The 16,211-nt window shown below is 32.6% G+C and overlaps 1 gene segment (V, D, J or C); it reads right to left on the bottom strand.

Moving 5' to 3' along the window:
- The window catches only part of LOC309545490 (T cell receptor alpha chain constant-like), a 115,036-nt gene that overhangs the window by 72,504 nt on the left and 26,321 nt on the right, over positions 1-16,211 (bottom strand). The window contains exon 3 of the C gene segment in view: positions 12,613-12,681.

Here is a 16,211-nt window from a genome sequence, read left to right as displayed (position 1 = left end):
TACACACAAATGGAAATGCTAATGATGCTTTAAGCTGAGGAGAAGTCTCCTTTTAGACAATTTTCACAGTCCTCATAGTAAGATATACTCTCATCTCCTGTTTCGGTGACATCTCTAAAATGCTGTTTTTTTCCCATCACTTCCTCTACCAGCAAAATAAGTTCCAAGACAAATACAGAGGGTGACTCCCAGTGGGGACAAAGACAGCAATAAAAACATGCTAAAGTTTTATAAATATTTTTAAAAATGTAGTTATATTTTTGTAGATTATTTCATGAGTCCTAATTGTTGATAAAAAATCGTTATCATGAGAGAGATATGTGATCAATTTTTGCAAATACTAGTTTCTGTCATGCTCATCCTCTAGTCTCTGATCTAAAACAACTATAAGGCCAATGAATTTGTAGCTCTTGATCTTTATGCTTTTTTTTGACCAGTGACTCACTTACTTATAAAAAACTATGTGACGGCCAGGTAAACAGCATTTTCAATAAATGTTCAAGAAAGGCAGCATAGCAATTTTCCTAATTACAAGTAGATAGACTGCCTTATGCGTGATGCACAGAAATGCTTGAAAAATGCTTGAACAATACCCAAAAAACCCAGCTAGTGGGATTACATGTTCCACTTATGCAAAGTGTGAATGAGGTCCAAATTAAATTTTAGGAAAAAAATGACTGGTTGTTTGGCATAAACCTAGGATAAAACCTAGGGGAAAAAAAATCTCCTCCATAGCATCAAATTAAACATCCTTGAAAATTATTACAAACTGATATCTTTCCAAAAAAAAATTGATAAATATATGGGAAATGCTCTCATAACATTGAGGTACATTGTTTACTTACTAGGCAAAACTAACAGCTTGGTCCCAGTGCCAAAAGTCAGTTTCCAGCTGCCATCAGTATTAGCACAGTCATGTGCCCTATTACATAAAACAGGTTTGTTTGATGGCTTGTGTTACCTGAATCTTTACTTGGCAACTGGAAAATTACCATATTAATTTATGCTTGAATCATTTTATTACAACATGTATTCTCATTTTAAGCAAAATGTATATTTTAGCACGTTATAAATTACAATGCCTTTATAGGTTCTGCTACTATATGGGTCTTTTATGGGTATATTATGTTCTGCTCAGTAAAAGCATCCACCAGCTTACAATGTTAGTTCAATTATGATTAAATTAAGAACGATAAGGTGATTGGTTCCTAATTAAGAAGGCAGGAGAGTTCAGGCTGCCTAGATTGTTCCACTTTTAGCCAAAAAAAGTAAAAGAAAACAGGCATTTTCAAATTTGATGTACTGTTTAAAATGTATATCTTTGTATTCTAAATAGTGTATGTGTGAAATTATTTACTTGCCCTTCATTGTTTTTTATTGGAAATCTCCAATGACACATGTTATATTGTATGCCATATTTATTAGGCAAATACTATGACTATGGAAATCATTCTAATTATTTGAATACTGAAGAAAACAGTATCATACTTACTTGGCAGGACAGACAGCTTTGTCCCACTTCCAAATGTCAGTTTATTGCTGACTCCAGAATAAGCACAGTCAGACACACCAGTACACAAACTATACTTCCTAAAGACTGTATTCAACCATCTAAGTTTGATTGTCTTATTTTCTATTTAATAACTGGAACATGCCTTTGGAAGCAGCTCTATTAATGCCAATTTGTCCGTGGACATTGTGGCATTTAGATTTGTATTTTAGAGCAGTGTTTAGGGACATAAAAAATGCTCCAAGCATGCATTCGGAGAGGAGCTAAGTGGCATAATTTAAGTGCATAGCCACTACTATTCCTTATTGGATATGTTCAGTATTCTGTTGTTCTTTTCTAAAACTATTCTCTACTTTAAAAAGGTAAATCACTATCAAAAGTTGAATTTTGCTTAAAATTCTGTATAAAGCAATTATTATTTTTAATGCTAGTGCCTGACATTTATAATCAATGCTAAATACAGTATCTATTAGGAATGCATTTGAAGTAATTTCAGAAACACTGATAGACCAAAAATCTTTTTTAAAAATGTCTTTTAAAACATATATATTGCCCACAAAAGCATTAGATCAATTCTGATTAATGTAGACTCGTTACTTACTCTGATAAACTGTCAGCTTTGTGCCTTGGCCAAAAATCACCTTCCTGGCACCAGTATCATCACAGCAAAATATGCCATTACACTAACTTGTTTATACAAGTTCTTTCTTCTTTCTATACAATATTGTCATATAATGTCTTATTATTCACATAAAACACTTTTAAATGTATTTCACAAGTTAACACAGTAAAGGATGAAGCACCTAGCAGATTGATACAATACAGTTCCAGTGTGAAAGTCAAAACTTTTCTTTGTTTGGTCTAGGGTACTTTTGGCAGGCCAAACTTTTGAGACATACACTTTTTCAAGATGACAGTTTGTCTCTGGAGAGTTTGCTCTGAAAAAATGTACTGATTGACCGTATAAAAGGGGTGACATCACTAAACAGTATAGTACTTAAAAGAGACCTCTCATGAGAGAAATATGAAGGCTGCCTTTGCTGACCTCTCCTTTTATAAAATGCTAGCTAACTGGCTGTTAGATGCATTGGCTTCAAAATATCAAGTCACTAAACTGGAACAAATATAATAATAAGAAGGTATAGCTTTTATTCAAATTTTACTTGTCGTCCTTGGTCAATGACTGTGAAGATAAAACCCAGCCACAGGCAGGCAACAAGCAGGAGGGCAGCAATTTGGCTGTGCAGCCAAATATTTTTCATTGGTAGAAGAACTTGCACTACAAAAAGGGTGTGTAGATAAACCCATCCGAGGATTTGATGGAAAATAATAACCATAATATCCTTTTGATGGAAGATTTAACATATACAAAAATACTTTACACAATGAAGCTGATTTTACTAAAGGAGTGGAGATTTTTATTATCTCATGATTGGATAATTGAAGTGAATATGCATTCAATTTGAATGAAGATTCTCAACTCCTTTAATAAATCAGCTACAACGTTAAACATATCTGAGCCTGAATGGCCCTGCTAATAAGCATATAATGATGACAAATTGATATGACAGGGATGTGATGTAGTTCAGGATTTTTTAAACATTGTCAATTCCTAGCTACCTGTTACTATTGCATTGTATGAGAAACAGCATTGAAGCCAAACATTTAACTCACTTGGTCAAAAAAATTGCCTATAACCCTGAGCCTATTCATTGGGCTTTGATCAACTTGCATATACTAGTCCATTTTCTTGCATGCCAAAAAAGAGTGTAACAGCCTATATTTATGAGGTCTGTATCACAACCATAATAATGTTAGGGTAATGGCATGCAGGTAACATACTGAACTCAGGTGAAACGGATTTTGGTTCTAATATCCAATCAAGTAGAAAAATCCTTTGCATTCCCTTGCATATAATTGGGTTTGAACATATGGTCACTTTTATAACTAGATATTATGAAATGTAATTAATTATAAGTTAACTACTACCATAGAGCCACAATTTAAAATGTGGCCCAGCAGTTCCAGACAAACATCTAATAACATGGTTAGCACATACCACAGCTTTGGTCATTTTGCACTAATACTACATATTTACTAGTCTGTGATGGAAAATAGGACATACTTACTGGGATTGACAGTCAACACTGTTCCTTGACCAAAAGTAAGTTTGTAACCACCACCACCATAATCACACAGTGAACCATCACACAGCAAATACCTCACTTCCCAAATCAACTGACTAGGATGACTATATTATTTTCAATAGACACATTTATAAATCACAAAGTGTTTTTGTTAACAAGTTTATCACACGGCTGTGAATTTAAAGCTAGTCAGAATATTTATTGGACTATTCGCTTCATAAAATTGATATTTGCATTCCAAAGTATATGTTATTTTACAAAGTGTTTGTAATACACATCATTTGGCATTGCTCTTTGCAAAGTAAATAATCTTTAGTCCTTTAAATCCACCACATTGAATTCAGAATGTGTCTGAGGAGTGTTGTGTTAATATTTTGCCAAGTAATTGTAGCCACTTTTAATGTAAAATGGTTTTGGCTAATTTTACCTTTCCAAAATCTTATAAAGAGTATGCCATTTTTTCTCAATGTAAACCAGAAAAGATAGTTCAGGCATCGATTAAAGAATATGTGATAACTCTTGGCAACTTTTAAAAATATTTCATGTTGTGTAACTACAAACAATGTGATTTTTTTTTGTTTGTGAATTTGGTGCTGAATAATAATAAATTAATCATAAATACTTGTAACCTTTGACAGAAATCACACTCACTTGGCTTAATTACTAATCTTGTTCCACTTCCAAAGAAAAACTTGAAGCCAGTAGTACACAGTGCTTTGTATGTATACAATAACTACTGTGACTTGTGATGTGTATGAAGTATGCTCCAAACCAGCCATTCTCAACCACGGTTCTGCGGAACCCTAGGGTTCCTCCAGTTTTGTCCAGGGGTTTCTAGAGCTGTGACTGATTGACCTTCCATCTCCTGGGGCCTGCATAGTTCTAGGGTCAATGCCACTTAGCAAAGCCAGCACATGGCACCAATAATCACTAGTTCTACCTGTAAGAGTGTCATTCTCACCACCATTGTAAGGGCTACATTCTTCTCACTAACCACCAAGGGGCATGTTTTCCACTGACCTCCAAGGTCCAAGCAGGCATTCTCAGAGACCTTATATCAATTTTAGGGGTTCCTCTGGGGTAAAAAGACTGGGAAAGGCTAATCTAAACAGACAACATCACCTATCTTGTGAATAGTACTAATATATAAAAATATTTATGACACATTGGGGTTGATTTGCTAAAACTGGAGAGTGCAAAATATGGTGCAGCGCTACGTGGTAGCCAATCAACTTCCAACTTCAGCTTGTTCAATTCAGCTTTGACAAAAAAAAGTGCAAGCTGATTGGTTTCTGTGCAGAGCTGCAGATTTCGCACTCTCCAGTTTTAGTAAATCAACCCTGTTGAGGCTGATTTACCAAAGGAGTTAAGAATGATCTCTCAAAATGTAAAGAGCCACTTTAATTATCCAATAATGTGCAGATAAAAGAAACAATAGTTTTATTTCCCTTTAAATGGTTGGATAACTTAAATGACTTTACTTCTTCTCTCTCTTACTACATTCTCAAATAGCTTAGTAAGTTGTCCCACTATGAGACCAAAAGTAAGAGAAGATGAGAATCGGCTATTAGGATTTTAACATAGTACACTCAATATACAACAAAGATAGGGGATGGATTACTAAAGAACTTTGAGGTGTCATATGGTCAAGTATCTTAATGCATACAGCATGCACTACTGAATTCATAACTTGTGTAAAATGTATTTTAAAGAGCTCTATTAAGATTTGCAATGTAATTTTGCCCCTTCACTGTAAAACATCATTCAATTTTCAAAATCATCTGTTTAGCAAGAATGCAATTACTTTGATATCACTGTCATTCTTGATTTAAAAAATAACACACAGACCTAAATTTAAAAAAATGTGTTAAATTTGTGTTGGCTAAAAAAAAAATGTGTTGGCTAATTCAAATGCACTCCTTTTTGTGTAACTACAAATATTTAATTTTCTGTGAAACTGGCGCATGCCTGTTATGTACTTGTGTTGGAACCTACGCCTTCTCAATAAAACATATATCAATGTGCATATTAGAAATCACACTTACTTTGTTTAACTAGTAATCTGGTTCCACTTCCAAAGATCAACTTCAAACCAGTAGTACACAGTGCTATGTATGCATACAATAACTACTGTGACTTGTGATGTGTATACAGCATGTAAACAGGTAACTTTCAGTAAGAAACCTAAACCAGTCTAAACCTTCTATCTCATCGATAGCAATAATATACATAATTGAAAAGTATTATTATTTCTTCTGTTAGGGTTTTGACATAGTAGATATAGGGGGAGGGAATGGAATACGTTTTCGAATACTAGTGCATTTAATGACACTTTATTCACTTTAAACATTTGATCATGCTCAAGAAATTAATTGTTTAAAGTGGTATTAAATCCAAAAACAAAAATTTGATATATGTGCAGCTTCACAATCATTAGATGTGGTGGCTGCATTTGTTTTCTTTTTTTATTTGTTTCCCTCTGTTTTCACCTGTTAATCTGGCTAGTAGCACACAGCAACATGTTTTTTTTTTTTTTCTTGGGGGGGGGGGGGATAAAGTTGTACATACAATAAAAGCTAAACATTGTAAACTACCCTGTTAGTGGTAAATTATTTGTATTAAACCTCTAATTGCTACATCTGCAGGATAGCTTGTTCTGTTGAAAATCAAAAAACTTACTGGCAGAATCCCCATGTGAAGAAAGCCTCAAAAAGAGACCGTTTGCTTTTGGGGTTAATTCCGCTTTAAATAATCATGAACACTTTATCATGAACTGTAAATATTTGCCACGTTCTGCCTTCTATTTTTTTTTTTTTTTTTTTATGGAGGGTACAGTCCATTGTTTGGACACAATTCATGTTTAATTGTAAGTAGTATTTTCTATTAAACTTTTTTCTATATTTACACACTGTGGTTGGTCCTCCTTATGCAACTTCTAATCAGTCTTACCTGTGTGGTTTCTCACCATATTGTTTCATGATATATACATACTCTAATCACACTGATAAATGATACCGAAATAAAAAAAAAATTAAAATATGCCTATAACTACAGATATTAGCAAGACTTCTCAGACAACTGTTTTTCTATTTCTTTAAATATTGTATACATAAAGAATAGCTTTACTCTGAAGTTATATATTAAACCTAGCAAGTTACTTACTAGGCAGTACTGTTAGCAGGGTTCCTGCTCCAAATATTACTTTGTTGCCATAATTTGCACACTGATATACATCCTGACAAATACCTTAAGGGTTTTTTCCTCTGAATAGAAAATGCTGGCAGTCTGCTATATCTTAGGGCCGAGGTGCACAGCAAAATCATGTCTTATAGATAGAACTTTTAACTAATGAACAAAGCAAATCTAAAGCCCACTTCAGTCATCCATGCCCAAGGTACAATCCTGTATTAAAATATCCCTTGCACGTGATTGGTTGTTCAAAGTGAATGCAGCTTTACTCATCACTAACTTTGAAAATTCACTACTTTAGATAATCAACTCCATAACTTCAGGAGTTGGCAATATTTTAATATTTAATGTATGTTTTATTGTATTGTTCATTTTCTCTTTGGCCTTTTCACTGTCTTTCTTTTCTTTGGTATCCATCATTCTGTCTCCATTTCTGTTTTGCATATAAAACACTAAAAAGCATACTGATTCACATGCAGATTATATATTACACACATAGTCAACGCACACTCCTCTATGAGCACACTGTATCGACAAGTTACAAGTTATTATAGATTACCTATAATATACAGAATGTTTTATATACATGCATAGAGTCTGATGAATGAGGATGTGCATATGGGTGTCCATAGTGCACTATGTAACCCCATTAGTACATGGGTGCTATACACAGGCTATACAAAGTTACTGCAGTTTACAAATATCATACTACTGCAACCTGTACATTGCTATAATTTAGCAATAGTATATATTTATATATATATATATATATATATATATATATATATATATATATATATATATATATATATATATACACACAATGTTAGATATTGCGCAGCTGCAATTACACATTAGCACTATTTATCTGTATACAATGATCCTTTAAAAAAAAAAAAAAGGCTATGACATGGGTTAAGTCTTACAGTATATCACTCTGGTTCATCCTGAGTGGTTTGCAGGATTACTTTATGAATAAAATGGAATGATGGAATATATATATATGTATATGTATATAGTATATATATATATATATATATATATATATATATATATGTATATAGTATATATACTATATATATATATATATATATATATATATATATATATATATATATATATATATATATATATATATATATATATATATATATGTATGTATATATATATATATATATATATATATATATATATATATATATATATATATATATATATATCATAGTGTGAAATTACTTACTTGGCATGACATGCAGTTGTGTTCCAGCTCCAAATATTAACTTTCCCCAACCAGAGCCACTATTCACACATCAACCACCCCCTTTACATTAAACCCTTGTGTATTACAGAGCCATGTCTGATGAGGCAAATGTACCCATGAAAACCTGACACCTCTTCTTCTTCTAAAGTACTCAATTTATTATTTAAACATATTTTAAAATAGCTTACTTCAAATACATATACTATGTGCACAAACTATATCACTTGTACCCATTGATAACAACACTTCAGGGATAAACCGTTCCAAATCCCATTAAAATGGCCAAAACAGTATAATATTATTCCAGGAATAAGTCACACATATGCACAAACTCTGTGCAGCTATCAGCCAGATGCTTTCTAAAGGACAAATGGCTTATGTAATACTCTTGAAACTAATTCCCTTTGGGATACACCATATACATTTTCACTAATTTAAACAGCTTACCTATCATCATAATCTTTATAATCCACCAATATCACTCATTAGTAATTATTCATATAATGAAGAAAACAACTGACTGAATAGACCCATGTCAATCTACTAATGTAAAACATTTTTTTTAACCTGTCACTTTATTAATAGTATGGTTTCCAGTTCACAAATTAAAGACACAGACTATAATATATAATATGTCAGACTTACTTGTTCTTACATCAAGCTTGGTCCCTTTCCCAAATATAAGCTTGTTGCCACCAAAATTATCACAATGGGAGAGTGCATTGCAAAAACTCTCTGCACCCTGTTATTGTTTAATGGTGTACTTTATAAAAGCATCTAAATGCATCATATATTCATATTTAGTCTTTATTGATCAGTGATCAAGAGTGTCACATGAAGTATAATAGAGGAACAATTATCCTATATGCATATCTTTAGAACCTAAAAGTGCTAATTAACTTTGGTCTGCCATCAGAGGAGTTTTTTTTTTGCAAACAAGCCAGCAAAGAGCAATCATTTAATTATTTCCTACTGAAGAGTTGGTCATTTCAAACTAGATGTAGGTTCCTAGATGTAGCCACATTTAAGGAAGGTCTCATGCATCTTTGAGAATGTATATTTTACATTCTGCAGAAATCAGTAGGATGACTGGGATCCCTTACACTGCAGAAGTGAGCCTCAGTGCTTCTAATGAGGCATAGCTGGGATCTCTGATGGGGATATTTTTCCAATAAGCCAACAGAAATATATTATGCCACTTCGATAAGCCAGCTGACCACAATCTACCCATAACTGAAATGGCGGCTTTGTGTGGGCTGAAGAGAAAGATGTGTTATTATGTGCTCTCTATTTCTATGTTGCTACTTTTCCCAAAACATATTAAAAAGTTAATTGGAATGAATCATCTATAGAGAATAAAATAGGCTATCGTGTTTTGTTGAATTCAGAGAAAGTCCTAAAGTTAATGAATACTTACTTGGGTTTATTTTCAGTTGTGTCCCCTGTCCAAAAATGAGTTTCCCATAGCCCGCCCCAGTATTACACCAAGGTTTATGGCTCTACACTAACCCTCACATGTACTTAGCATACACTGCATGCTACAAAAACTACTACTGAAGGTGCACTATATAGATAGTTTATGCATTATTCTAATATTAGTGAACAAACTGGGGCATTACTCCTGTAAAATGCAGTTCACATATTCTTAAAATACAGGATACCTACTAAAAACCACTGTTAATTGTGTTACATGGCCAACAACTAAATTGTAGCTGCTTCTAGCTGCAATGTATATCATTGTAAATCAAAAACACAGCTGACTACCTGTGTACACATAGGCATTAATGTGTTACCCCTGAAAGAATGGAATGGGGGTTCATTCATTAAAATTTACAGCTGATACTGTATGAGGTTATAGGCTCTACTAAAGCATTCAATGAATCTTATTTTTAGTAAAAACAAAAAATACAGTTCACCAAATTTATTCAAACCCCATTAGAATTTGTTTCCACTTAAACTAACATTGAAACAGAGCTGCACTTACAAAACCTGAAATGGATAAACCTTAAAGTCTCTGGACAGTAGGACTTAAATTTACAATGCCAGTTTTATAAAGGCAGGATTGATGTACATGGAGAGTGCTATTTATTTATATTACTCTGTTTTTATCTACACCCAAGTATGCAGCAGGGTGATGTTTCAACGATTCAGAGAATCATATGAACAATGGCAGTGCAAGATAGCTTGTACTGCATTATATAGAACAAAAATGATACTGCCATGAGGCAAACCTAGGGAAAGTCTATTGGAACATCTACATTTGAGTTGCCCAAATGCACATGTGTATGTAAGCGGAGCAGGGTGGATGGTACATGGAAGGATACCTCCAGTATCAGTTTAGATGAACAAAAAAAAAAAAACTAGTGATCAGAAATTGCTTTATAACACCTATCTCAGTAAGCTGAGGATTGTCTTATGTCTGTGGCCATCCTAACATGCATCACTAAAATTATTTGTAGGCAACTGCCGTAACATGCTGTTTACACATACACACAGTAACTAAACATTGCATTTCAAAGCTTAAAATGACAATGAGAATGTTCATGAACATTGTAGTTGTAGTTACTAAAAGTTGGAAGCGTGCCTTTAAGAAAAAAAAAAGAAAACAAAAACTGTATTTAGCAGACTTTAGGTTCAATTTTTCCAATGTAACATTTCTTTATCTCTTATGCCATTTATATCCATCATACTACCTACTGTACAATATAACACTAAGAGTATGTTCAACAACAAAAAAGACACTTACTGGGTATAACAGTAAGCTTTGTACCTTCACCAAAGACATACTTCCTGTTGCCAGTATTAACACAGTCATAAACCCCAGTACATAAACCAGTAACCAATCTTCATATACAGAGGATTTCACTAACAAATATAATGTATTCATGTATATCTCTATGGACAGATACAGTTACTGCATTATCACAGTTAGATATTATACTTAGTGAGGGGAATTAATTTAAACTGGAGCACTTGTGCATGGCAACCATTTAGCTTCTATCTTTCATTCTGAAAGCTTAACTGAACAAACTAAAGATAGAAGATGATTGCTTATCTGCTGGTCCAGATTCTGTTTGTTCCAGTTTTGATAAATTTGCTTATTTTGGTTACATTACATGGAGTTGATTTACTAATGGAGTTGTTTTCACCCTAGCCTCTTCTAACATCCATTCAGATTCAGAAGAAATCTTTATTTGTTCTAATTCCCACCCTCACATGCTCAGTTAAAATATGTTTCCTTTGGTAAATCAACACCCTAATTGGATTTTAGCTGAAAATTTAAAAGTAAGCATTTCTTAAGATTGCTTAATTTTGCCAGCATTATAGTTGTCAGCATTTATTATTATTATTATTATTATTATTACATAGTGGTCTGATAGACAGAACCTAATATTAAATGTACATGTTGTAGCTGTCTTACTTGGCTTAACAGTTAGGGTGGTCCCAGCTCCGAATATTAGCTTATTGTTGCCTCCATAAGCACACTGTTATATTTCACTACAATAACACATTTGCTATGTTAATAAAAGGCCTCATACAAAAAAAAAAAAATCTTAAGTATATGTACGTGTAAGATACAATGTATCTGAGCTTGGTACAAACTAGAAAATGTATTTATATAGAAATAAATGTAGTGACAAATTGTGTTTATAAATGCTTCTAATATATATAGCACAACCTACTGTATGCACATCATAGCTAACCTGCCAAATACAGGCTTTACAGATGTATTTATTACCTAAAGCATGGAGTATATCACTATAGATAAAGTAATATATAGACTTACTTGGCCTAACAAGGAGTTTGGTCCCTTTTCCAAATGTAAGTTTTGAGAAGCTAGAACTATAAATCACTGTGCTAAATACCATTACAAAAATACAAGCTAAACACATACACATGATTTGAAGAAGGGCAAATAAAAGTAAATAGTAAACATTATTAAATACTTTAAAAAATATATATTGTAGTGTAGGGATACAACTAAACATCCATAGTGGTAATTTTCTGCACCGCATCCTTATTTTAATCAGGTAAAACTGTGAATTTTAAACCATACTGGAGTTCTATATAATATTCTTAGAATGCTGGTTGCCTGACTATCTCTGGTACTTTCTGAGTCACTAATTCAGAACAAACATGTGGATTAAAAACTCCTTATCTGCATGTGTTTCCAGGTCAGGGAATCAGAAAGTACTATGGATTCATATTATCAGCCAGGCAAAACCATGTTCACACTTTCAGGCTAGTTTCATGAAGCAGTACAAAGAACAACGAAGACCTGAAAAATGTAGTAATTCATTGAAAACTAGAACACATCTCTGAGATAAATTAGGCACATTATTCCAAAGTCTAGTTGGTTGCTAGGGGTAACTGCATGATCTAATATGCATCCCAATGTTTGAACTAGATTTAAAATACATAAGAATAAATGTACATAATATCATTTATATTCCAAATTCTCAGAAACAAAATTGCTATATGAGTGCCATAAATGACATACTTACTTGGGATCACAGTTAATTTGGTCCCACTGCCGAATGTGACCTTAACATTATTTGTACACAGTGTGTCACCTCTTAACAAAAAGGGGGTTGTAAATCTATGTGGATGACACTGAGAATTTTTTGTAGCACGTTTAACATTATACACATGCTTAGAAACTATACATTCTATTAGTTAATAGTTGGAACTCCAAAAAATCACATGGCCCTTTGACCAATTTTCATTTTCCCCAGTTAACTTTTGTTTTACATATTTTTTATTCAGGGCAGAACAATATTGATCATGTGTACTAATGTACTACATAAGTACAAATGTATAAACATATTTGCTTTTCATCTAAATCACCCACACAATGCCAAAAAGTCAATGTTAACAAGACAGCATTTACACAATAGGTAAAGCAAAATAAGGTGACCATACACTATAGTAGGCAGCTGCCATACATACACAAAGCTAGAGAACTGGATATATGAAATCTAAAAAGATATGTTTACAACAACTTCATAACTGATAGGTGGAGTAATCATAGGACTTAAATTTTCCTCCTGCATAGTAAATAACAGAAGGCTATGAGTACATACTGATTATCACCAGACAGAGATGATCATGCTGTATGACTGGCAGTAAAATTGCATACACATTTATAAACAATTAATTAATATCAGCCTAAGCCACAGAGGAAAAACTTACTTGGTATAACATGTAGTCTAGTGCCAACTCCAAATATGAGCTTGTTCCCAAAGCTATTAGCACACAGTGCTTCATGTAATATCAACAACCCAGCCAGGATATCACATAACAGATGTGTGCACCTTGTACCATGTATCACTATCTCAACAGCTGTCATGAAAATAGTCATGATTTATTGTTTGAATTATTTGATATATGGAAACCTAGAGTTTATTTTATTTACCATTTCTGAGTGTGGCTTTGTTACTGATTTCCCCCAAACCATAGATGTTTAGGATTTTGATATAGGCAACCATTTTTTTATTTTCAAAAATTACATTTACATGCAGAGTACAGATAGCAATTTGTTAATGCTTGTATCTGTGTATATTCACATATATATATATATATATATATATATATATATACACACACACATGTTTACTCAGCACTTAACATCTGCCATATTGTATTTTACTGGAGCTGGTAACTAATATTTAAGATATCTTGGTTCAAAGCAAATGATCCAACAACAAATGTCAGGACAAATTTCTAACTTTCCATTTAAAATAGATGATTAGGCAAATATATATAACAACATGTGTATTAATGGAAAAAAAAACATGTTGGTATTAGTAGTTCCTGCTACTAAAATGCATAAAAAATCTTCTTAATTCATTAGAAACTGCTCATAGAAGGTAGTGGAGTTGGCCAAATTTGACCAAGCAACGTATTGAGACGGTCATTATTGATGAATAGGAGAATTTTAGAACTGGAAAGCAATAGGAAATATAGTCAAACTGGTAATTTTTTAACCCTTAACTTGTGTTTGCAAAACATTTCTCAGTATTGAAGTTACTTATGCATGTTTTAATCCAAAAGTGAGAATTTCAACCTTACATAGAGCTTTTTTTTTTTTTAATCTGCCTCATTATAAAAGTATAAAAATATAACATTTAAATCATGGATTTGAAAATATATTTAATGCTATGTTTTAGAACAAATGCACAGTAGGCCTACTAAAGTCACAGAATATGTACTTACTTGTGGTTACAGTGACCTTTGTTCCTGCTCCAAAGATCAGTTTGCTGTAACCAGTATTAGCACAGTGGTAGATGGCAGCTCAAAAATGTAGCATACCACTTGCAGGAACTGTACTCACTATTGAGTGGCAGGTCTTAAAAAATATATATAAATGCTCCTAGGCCCAGTAGGTTATAAATTAATATGTTAAATTTGTAAGAAAAAAAAGTATTATTATGTTGTTCATGTTTACATATAAAATACTAAACCTTACTGCAGATAGAAGCTTGAACATCCATCAAAACATCTTAATGGCATAAATATGGTTTAAGTATATATATATATATATATATATATATATATATATATATATATATATATATATATATATATATATATATATATATATATATATATATAATTTAAAGAGTGTGTAAAGATAGATTCTGCTGGAAAGATATCACAAAAACTAAAATAAAATAAAATTTATTGATATGCCCATTTGAGTGGACACTAGAAAAATCAGCTTTTTATATTCAGATTACATTTCTCATCTTGCATGTGTATAGGAAGTTATACTATATGTGTGATACATGGCACACTAGAAAAATTAGCAGAATTAGCTGGATATACCTTTTACCTACCAAACAGGCTGATGAGGAAGGGAATACATTGCTAGTAGTATAAAAAGGAGCTTTCAGTACAAATGATTCATTACTATTAATGGAGTTTATTTAATAAATGAGTACAGGCTAGTCACTTAGCTTAGTAAATGAAGTGAAGCTGTGTTCCCTTTCCGTGCTGCCAAAATCTTTTATCTCTCCTGAACACTATTTGGTATGCAAAGTGAACACAGCTTCACTTTCTTTACTAATATTCACTTTGCAAAATAAACTTACACAGAAGAACAGAATATGTTCCTTTAAAAAAAAAAAATGAATCTCAAAAGGTTTAATATAATACCTACTTGGCATTACAACGAGTGTTGTTCCTGGTCCAAACTGCAGTTTATTTGTGTTTCCAAGACACAGTGAGATGTGCCTTTACAATAAAGTGGTTAGTATAAATTGTATTTGGATAAAGATTTCAATTTATCATATGGGTTCTCCCAAAATATCAACATCTCATATGCATAATTTGCCATGAATGTCTGATTCTTGTCTTGATAGAGAAAGCAGTTAGAAGACAAGAAAATATGTGGGCTGTAATTTACTGGAAGTGTCATTTTACCAGTGGCCCAGAGAGCACTGGGCTGATTTATTATCCCAATAAACATAACATTGGGTGGATATTCACTTCAATTAGCCAATTATGTGCAGAGTAAACAGGAATCTACTCTGATGTGAAGATTCTCAACTCATTTAGTAAATTAGCCTCCATGTGTTCACTTCCAACACCCTATCATTTTCTGCCTTTTAAAGTGACCAGTTTGTAAAAAAAACATTAAGGATATATAGTATTATACACTGTGCACCCATTATTTATTATTTGCACATACAGTTCAATTTTTAAGGCTAGTATAGCCACTCATAGACCATTTTCTTGTTTGTATTGCCTGTAAGTAAGGATCCTTTACTGTTACTCTTTTTAAATAAAATCAGAACAGATGCTATTGTCCATTTACACTTATGGGGGTGTAGAATCTGCAGGGGTTAAAATATAAAAAGTTGTATCCTGTATCAGGAGGTTCAATAAATATATTATGAACTAGAATTGCATTATAAAATGTAGAAAACAACAAAACCTAAAATGAAGTTACACAATGCCAATTCATTGAAAACTCCACAACAGACATTTATATATTTTTTTAATCCTTTCTCTGAAGTTCCCTTGGCAGAAAAAAAATTGCTTATATAGAGCATTTTTTATACATAGTTTAGACAAATGTAGGAGAGTTTTGTGTTTTTTC

This window comes from Pelophylax lessonae (assembly GCF_965119305.1).
Source record: "Pelophylax lessonae genome assembly, chromosome: 1".
In the NCBI taxonomy this organism is placed as follows: Eukaryota; Metazoa; Chordata; class Amphibia; order Anura; family Ranidae; genus Pelophylax; species Pelophylax lessonae.
Note: the sequence above shows the minus strand (reverse complement) of the source record. Positions and strands in the feature narration are given on the sequence as shown.